The 9145-nt window shown below is 34.6% G+C and overlaps 1 pseudogene across 1 annotated transcript; it reads right to left on the reverse strand.

Moving 5' to 3' along the window:
- Positions 1-1239: 1239 nt before the first annotated feature.
- LOC149210513 (uncharacterized) lies at positions 1240-3945 on the reverse strand (annotated as a pseudogene). Its single transcript, XR_016252288.1, has 2 exons — positions 3396-3945; positions 1240-1911 (listed from the first exon to the last, which is right to left on the reverse strand). The product of XR_016252288.1 is annotated as an uncharacterized LOC149210513 (transcript).
- Between the last annotated feature and the right edge of the window lie 5200 nt (positions 3946-9145).

Consider the following 9145-nt stretch of genomic DNA (forward strand, 5'->3'; position numbering starts at 1 on the left):
GGAGTATGTTGGAGGTATGTTGGTTTTCCTAATTTTCGTGGGTACTGACTATGTTGTTGTGTAGCTCAACCATGTAAGGTGGTTTTTGTTTCAGACGAGCATGGAAAGACTCCTTGGTCTCTTTTCTGGAAATTTAGTTCTCATGAATTTGGCAGAGGTCTATCTTTTCTTCATTGTTTCATCTCTTGGAGCTTGGCCACATTTCCTCTGTCATATGAATACATGTTCTGCAATGGATTTGGAATGGCAATTGCTAAACCTAGTGGTGCAATTCGATATGTGGGGAGATGTAATTCAATCTGAGAGCATGGATGGGATGGTTCTCCTTTTTTTGTGCATGCTTGGGACTCTTGATGTTTGGTGGACCATCTAGTTTGTAGCACTTCTTCCCTCCCCTTTTTTGCTATGGTTTTAATACTTGATTGTCTAGCGATTGGTGTTGTTATCTCTTGTTGTGTAATGCCTATTTTTATTCCCGAGAATGTCTACAATGTATTTGCCATTCTAAGTTGTTGGTTTTATTGTTTGGTCGTAGATCATGTCTTGGATGTAAAAAAGAACTTTCTAGATGGTTTCTATTATCCTAGTTATCTGGTTTTGTTGTTTATGGTTTCTATCTATTGGATAAGACCATAGGGCCTCATTGTTTGCATGATATATCTCTTCATTTTGGAATATAAAACTTCTTGAACCAATTTAAAAAAAAAACATTGCATTTAATAAATCATTAATACATCTCTCCATACTAAATTATTAAACATCTTCACAGTTAAAATATTTTAATTTTTACAATAAAATATTAAATATGAAAAATATAATATATATTACATATACTTTATAATTAAATTCAAAACATATCATTAAATAAACAATCTATAAAATCCAACTAATCACACACCATTAAATAAACAATCTATAAAATCAAACTAATCACACACCATATGTTCGTTTATTAAAATATTTACCAAATATTAATTTTTCACTTATCCACTCTATATCCCATAATGACACAACCCTCACATTCAAAATATCCATGTCATTTATACATGATGAGTACAGACAGGGGAAGTTGATCTTGATTTAAGTTTTAATTTAGTCATAACGTTTTGTTTTTAAGCTTTTTGGATTGGATTGTTAAATAACCTTTGAAAGTAACAGAACATGGAGTGAGCCCTACATACTCATCACTACTGGACACAGCTCAGGTAGGCCCTGGACAAATAGTTTTATTCATAGCAGTACGAAAAATATTAATATAAGAAGGCACTACGACTGCCCCAGCACCATGATCCGAATATGTTGATGAATACACAATTGAGTTCATCCAGTGATTCGCTCGTTTAACTGCCACAAAGTTGAAGAAGATTATTGTTCTCAAGAAGTTTGCTACACCAGTACATAACAAAAAATTGGAATTCCAAACTGTGGACACACATGGAGATGCACCCACCCACAATAAGCTACTCTCTATGGTGTCTTCTAAAACTGTTTATGCATCTCTTCTTATAGTTAAGAATTAAAAGCAAAACACACACGCAACTATGCTCTAGTGAATGAATACAGGAAGATCAGCCTTGTAAATGGAGACGGTGACAGTGGATGGCAGTGACAGTGAATCCACACTACACTTATACTCTTCTGTCTCCAATTCCTCTGAGTGGTTTCTCAGATAAGTAAAGAAATCAGAAGCTCCTGGAAATCCCACAGTACTACTGTTAGCCACAATTGCAGTCCCTTTTCCCAGCATACCTCTCTCCTTCAGCAGCAGAAAGTCTGACAAATAACACTGCTTGGAGTGATCCATGAATATTAATTCAAAGTGTGGAAGTCTCTCTTCCTCTAAAAATTCATCCAATTCCTCCAATTTGCCAGCGACTTTTCCTTCCATCACCTTCACCTTCAATGATAGCCCTGACAACAAATTAAAATCAAAGGTAAGTTCAGCATCCACTACAATACATAATCATTTCTATACTGCTATCTATTCGGAAACATGGTATAAATAAGGTTTCGGATTGATTTATTTTGATTTCACATAACATTATATTAAAGACTTTGTGTTGAGTTTGAAGTCGTATAAGTTTGACTAAAGTCTAAAACTTACGGTGTTATATGGTTTTTAAAGGGTGTTATGGATAGATTGTGGTGAAGTTCTAATTAGCAGGTGCAAACCTCCCCTGCCATGGTAAAAATCGAGTTAACATTGAAGCCTTAAAGTTTATTACTTTGAAAACATAGAAATAATACATTTTTTTGTTCCATGTTAGCTAAGATTGGATCTCTGTCATCTTATTAGCCAGCATAAAATGACCACCTTTAGCATTATTTAATTAAGATATGTTTTGAATGGATTTTTTCCAATTTAACACAGAACTCTGTTATCTGTCTAATTACCTTAACTAAATTATGCATGTAATGTCCTATGTTCAATTCATAATTGTTGTAAGTGTTGTTAATAAAACTTGTTTTTTAGTTAGTAAAACTAAGTTCTGTGCATTTTCTGCAATTACAGTCGCATAGAAAGACTTTTCTTTAAACTATAAAGAAATGCTGCATTGCCTTTTGAAATATCATCTTTATACGATTTAGAATCAGTACTTTGTTGCTTAAAATGCTTGAACAATAGAACATAAAAGCCCACAAGACTAGTATACTGTATATATATACAATAATTGCTACAATTTAAAAATATGAATGCAATAAAGAATAAACCATAAACAGGCTAGAGATATAAGGATAAGCATGAATCTCAATTATGCTAAATCCCTTGTTATACAGTAAAACACACCCTTAATTCACTGTTAAAGATAAAGTTTCAACAATTTAGCTATTTGACTTTTATATTAACATGATCTCTAAACAAGCTAACATATCTATGGACTAAATCTACTCATCTCTAATTATGCTTTCAGTGATAAATCTATTATATAGTCATTGATCAAAATCATCAAAGTCCTTTAGGCACACACACATTGGAACCAAAAACAACCTGAGTGAGTACAGAAGCTAAACAGACTGATTACTATAAGGATTGTAAAGCACTGCAATTAGCAATAATTATACTTAGACTAATTATACTCACAGATATCTGAAAACTTTATACCTTTCCTTTCGAATTTGGGATTTCTTGTTATCTACATGTAATTCATACGATTCCATACATAATTTCTAGACCTGTGTCTAAGCCTTTGACATAAAAAAGTATGTGAGTTCTTATTACAATCCATAGACATTCTCAGAACTTGGCACATTACACTATATTATAGTTTTGAGCTGGTGAAGCTTACCTCAAACAGAACTTCAGGAAACCACTTTTTCACCGTGGCCTGAAAGGTCTTCGAAATAATCATAACAATCTCTAGAAACAAAAATAATAACAAAAATTTGAGTCTCACCTGCATGATCAATAATTGCTCTGGCAATACTACAGTTCTGTGGATTGATTTCTATAGAAACCAGCTTGCTGTCTGGTTTTGTCATCTTGGAAGCAATTCTAATGGCAGAATACCCACAGTAAGTTCCAACCTCTAACGCCACTCTGGGATCAATTATCTGCACTGCATCATCCAGCACAGAGCTCTTCTCCTTGCCTATATTCATCAGCCATGTATGCTGAGCATAACTCTCATGGCACTCAGCACAGACTCTACATTTCCCTGCTCTGCATTTTTGAGAACATAGTTTAGCAGGACTGCTTCTCTGCCATCAGGGGACTGGCCTGTCAACCTTGGCCTTCTGCTGCACAGAAATATAAAGTATGACCAGAGTCTCGATATGATTTGAGGAAACACCACTCTAACGCTTCTCATAAAACCCATCGAAACACTGTTTATTTCCAATTGGGTAAAGCTGTAACAAGATTAAAATCTTAAAACCTTTGAAAGTTAATGAGCAATTTCAATAGATACACACAATGGATGCTGATAGCAATATATAATGTAGGAAATACCGGGACTTTGTCACATGAAAAATACGTTGTTCCCTGAAATGCTCGAGTTTATATTTGCTTTCTGTTGCAGAAAAGAGAAAAGGTGATTTGTAGGAACAAGTTATTCTCTTCGCGTTGAACTTTTTCTTTTTGGAAATTTAGGACCGACAGAGGAAACTTGTTCCTCTGGGCAAACAACTTTTTATTCCTAGGAAATTAAGAGGGTATCTAGCTGTTGTCGGTTACTTGTAAGACGGATAGTGTATGCAGGATGTTCCAAAAGGCATTGCCGATGATGATTCAAGTATGTTTAACATGTTCTTTCCAAAGTCAGAGGTTGGACAGCTGGGATTGTCAAAATATTCTATGGGTTGGGAAAATGGGAAAATCATTCACCACTCTTTATTATTTTTATTATTATTACTGAACAGACACTGGAAAATATTTATATTAACAAAATATGTATTCAAAATGCATTTAAAATATATAAAAGGTATGGGTTGAATACGTTTTATTAACAAAATATGTATTCAAAATGCATTTAAAATATATAAAAGGTGGGTTGAATACGTTTTAATTTCTTTTTTTGGCTAAGATATTGTTTTTCTAAGACGTAAGGAAATATGTTAATGATCCAAGACTCAATGTATTTTGCAGGAGTGAAAGCTTGCTCTCTTACAAATCACTCGCTAGTAATTCTAGTTGGGGTGGTTTTCCTTGAATAACAATGATGAGTCAGTTTGCATTCAGGCATAGCTGAGTGTGATGACTATCTCCACTATTAGTTTGACCACTGAGTTATGATAGGTTTTCTCACTATTAAAAACACATAAAACTTAAAAGTTTACTATAAACACACCAATTAAATACATATAAGTTTAAAAGTTTACTATTAAGTACATATAAACTTATAAATGCATATAAATTTATTATTAAAACAAACAAACAAACAAACTTAACTTGTAACCAGTATATTTCTATTATGAAAAATGTGAAACACTGATTACATAAAAACAAAAACAAAAAAACTAGAAAAGACTTAAAAACCATTATTTTGAGTGGAGGAAACATGTTCCCAGGAGTTGAAACATATTATTGTGGAATGAGATGATTAGCTATCTCTATTGATGTTATTTTTGCGTGCATTTAAGAAGAATTACATTGCACTCCAGTCAATTGTTGTTCGATAAGGTCCATTTGCTAAATTTGAGAGGCATCACATTTGTCCTGCATCAATGACCTCGTGTTGTTGGATCAAAGTATCCATAGATATTTCTATTTGCACTATTAAATTATATAACTATCTACTTGGAGGTCACTGAGTGTGGTATGGCATGCAACTCCTTAATTTTGTTTGAAAACTGGGGAGGGAAGACTTGAGATCCAAGAGTTCACACTTTTTGTTATGAAACCAGCTCAAGAAAAGATAGAAAAGATAAATCCACGCCTTAGAATTCAGCCTCTTCGAGGGGGAAACCTCCTTTACATTACATAAATGAACAATTCTTGGATGATACAAATGAAAATACCTCCTTTTTATATATAGGAGTCTAAGTGGTCCCAATACAATCCAAGCCTACATAACAATAATATTGTAGGGCACAACAGTAACAATGGTGGGCTTCTATGTGGCATAATAGTAACAATATGGGCACTACATGGGTACATCAATATAATAAGTGGGTTATACTAATAACAATAAGGGGTTACACTAGTAGTATAGGGGCTTAACATGCCCCTCTCCTTCAAAAAGCGTTGTCCTCAACGCTTGAGTAGTTCTTGATGCTTCTATATAAAATTCTTGTCCTCCCATGTGGAATATTCAGCGGGTAAGTTCTTCCACTTGATGAGATACTCTGAAATTGATCGATTTCGTAGCTGTCGGGTTCTTGTTTCTGTGACTGCTCCAGGTTCCAATATGATTTTTCCTTCCTCTTCAATTTCTGGCAATATTGCTTCAATTGGGATCTTTTGCAACTTTTGAATAAGTGGCCATACTTCTTCGTTCTTCTTCCATTCATCCGTTGCTTCGTTTATCCAATTTGGTTGGATAATATAAATAGCACAAAACAATGCTTCGACATCCTCATCCTTGAAGCATCTTCCCATTCGGTAAGGTCTCCATTTTTTAAGTGCATGTAGTATTGCCAACATTTCCTTTTCATAAATAGCTTGCTTGAGATGTAGCAGTAAAAATACCCAATCACTTACATCAAAACATTTTTCACTACGATGTTGATCTACCTGTTGTTTCATTTGATTTTTCACTGAAGTGGCGTTATCCTTTAAAAGTTGGAGAACTTGCTGTTGATGCTCGATATGATCTTTCTCTACTTGAACCTTTTTCTTCTTGATATGTCCTTCTATCTTTTGAGGAGTGGTAATTTCTTCCAGTCCTTTACAAGATATGGTCGGATTCATTTCTTGATGCTCGATGTGATCTTTCACTTCTTGAACATTTTTCTTCTTGATGTGTCCTTCTATCTTGATAGTTTGAGGAGTGGTAATTTCATCCATTGAATTACAAGATATGGTTGGATTCATTTCTTCTTTCTCGATGTGATCTTTCACTTCTTGCACCTTTTTCTTCTTGATATGTCCTTCTATCTTGAGAGTTTGAGGAGTGGTAATTCTTGCCAATGCTTTACAAGATATGGTCTGATTCATTTCTTCTTTCTCTGGGGTGGTGTCCTGACGTATATCCTCTTCTTTTGATGTTTCTTGATCCTTTTCTTCCTCCTCTTCATATTCTATGTAAAATAATTTCTTCTCAGCACACCTATGACCTTTAGTGCATTTGCTATCACAATTGTAACAAAGCCCTTTTTCTCTTTTTTCTTCCAATTGTTGTGGTGTAACCCTTGTAGGTTGTGGAAGGCTGGGAGAAACAACACTTCCATCTTTATAGTTGTGAGGGGTATGCTTCCTAGTTTCCATAATTTTGCTTTCCATTATGTCACAAAGCCCTTTTACTCTTTCCAATTGTTGTGGTGTTGCTCTAAAGAAGGTGTTGCTCTTTGTATCCTCATAATGTGCTATCATTTCCTCTGTGAAAATTGACCACGTCACAAGTTTTTTAGGAGAACAAAGCCCTTTGTACCATAAAAATTGATCTGGTCCTAAATATGAAGATGCAATACATAACTTTTGTAACAGTTGTACACCATGTAAGTTGTGCCTATGGTTTTGGACCTTGGTGTCTCGACGGACGTGTTGATCCCTAGTTTTGAAGATGATGGTATTGGATTTCTATGGTTTTGGCTCTTGGTATTGAACAAGGCCTAAGGCTATATAAGGAGAAGGAAATCATTAGGCAAGTGTATCTGAAATGTCTTGAATATTTGAAGAAGTATGAGATCTAGTATGCAGGTTATGGGTTGATGATGCATTGCTTGATTTGAGCTAAGGAGGGATCTCACCGGCTGATTGAGAACAAGATCTAAGGAGAGATCGGGATCAAATGGTTTGAAATGAACTATCTTTATGATGCTTATTCTAGATCTACATACTGACGCATGTATTATTCTATCAGTGTTATGAGTATGACTGATGTCTGGTACAGCTGCAAGTTATGAGAAATTATTTTTAGATCTGTACGCGGGTTGTCTTTGGAAAAAGCGCGTATACACGCGAGTTTGATTCATCGAAGTAGCGTATACATTGTAAGGCTTGATATTTGAAGTTGCAGATGGGTCTGATGGTTATTACAGAGTTCTGTGTCTGCTCTGTGTTCTGGTGACTGTGTTGTTGACAGAGTTTCAGTGTTTCAGTGTTTCAGTGATTAATGATGCAGGTTGTACTACAAGGTGATTGTCTTATGGATCCAGTATGAAAATGTATGAAATGTGGTCTCGGGTAGATCGTAGGCCGGCACCTACGTACTGGTAAACATATCAGCCAGTACAAGAGCAAAGGGAGTAAACGTTGGAGCATTCTGTAGGTAGGCACCTACGTACTAGTAAATGGATCGGCTAGTACAAGAGCTAAGAGGATTGTAGCCCTCTGCAGGTTGTAGCCTGCGTACTAGTAAAGGACTGCACCAGTACATTGTAAAAGAAGTTTCTTATTAAAGAAGAAAGAGACGAATTGCAGCAGGTGGTTTTCACCCACATTGGGTTTCCACCTTATATCATGGTGTTCATGTGTGTGGCCTTTGTGTGATGTTCTGTTCTGTTAATATGGTTAATAATGTTCTGATGCATTTACTGAAGATAAGCTAACTGAATCATAAGATCTCTTGATATACGCTAGTTGCAATAAACACAGTAGCGTGTACACGCGGGTTCCCTTAACTGAAGTAGCGTATATGTTTCTAAGTATGAAATGAAAAAGTTTTATTGATCTGATAATACTGATTCACCCCCCCCCTCTCAGTATTATTTCCAACAAATAAGATGTGTGTTCCTATGCCTTCTGAAAAGACCACCAAAGAACAAAAAGTGATAAATATATTCTTTGAAAACTTTTAGGTTCATTTAAAGGTACCAATGAGAATGATCTTAGATAGGGATACTAGATTTCTTAGAGCCTTTTAGACTACACTTTGAAAAAAGATAGTGTTATGACATTAAGGTGGGCCTATATTGGATTAAATTTTTATATTATGACCAGAGGGGACGCATATATGGGGTTAAATGTACCTGTAATATGTAAATTTATATCTAATAGGGTCATTCTAATAATGAAGGGACCACATGTGCAATGTGTGGATAGGTGTGTATAGAGATAAGTATTCATTATGGAGGACATGGATGTAGAATCATGGAAAATTTTAGGGCCTAATATTCATAGGTGGGCAAAGTTTCCATGATTTTTCCAAAAAAAAGATTCGCCAAATTCCATTTTTTATAACAATGATTCGCCCAAATTTTATAATATAAAATTATTTTACATTAAAAATCGCCAACATTATATAAAGAGTATATATAAAATCATTATAAATTTGAATAATTTTACAAATACATCAATAAATTTTTTATAGTTTGCATATTAGCGACTAGTGAGATTCACCAATGTTTTTAAACTTCGAGATAATTTTCCATCCTTAAAATTTTCCCTGGATGTGGTTTGAATGTATGAATGTGTTTGGTTATTTGGAGGTGTTTCTCCTATTATTATTTGTATTATAGTTGTGATTAATTCTCGCATTGTTGTACATGGTGAGTACTCTTGATTTTTATGTATTTAACATAAAATTTGGTATCAGAGTATATGAAC

This window comes from Pinus tabuliformis, chromosome 1_2 (assembly GCF_031772625.1).
Source record: "Pinus tabuliformis cultivar Carrire ecotype Pingquan chromosome 1_2, CPIR1, whole genome shotgun sequence".
In the NCBI taxonomy this organism is placed as follows: domain Eukaryota; kingdom Viridiplantae; phylum Streptophyta; class Pinopsida; order Pinales; family Pinaceae; genus Pinus; species Pinus tabuliformis.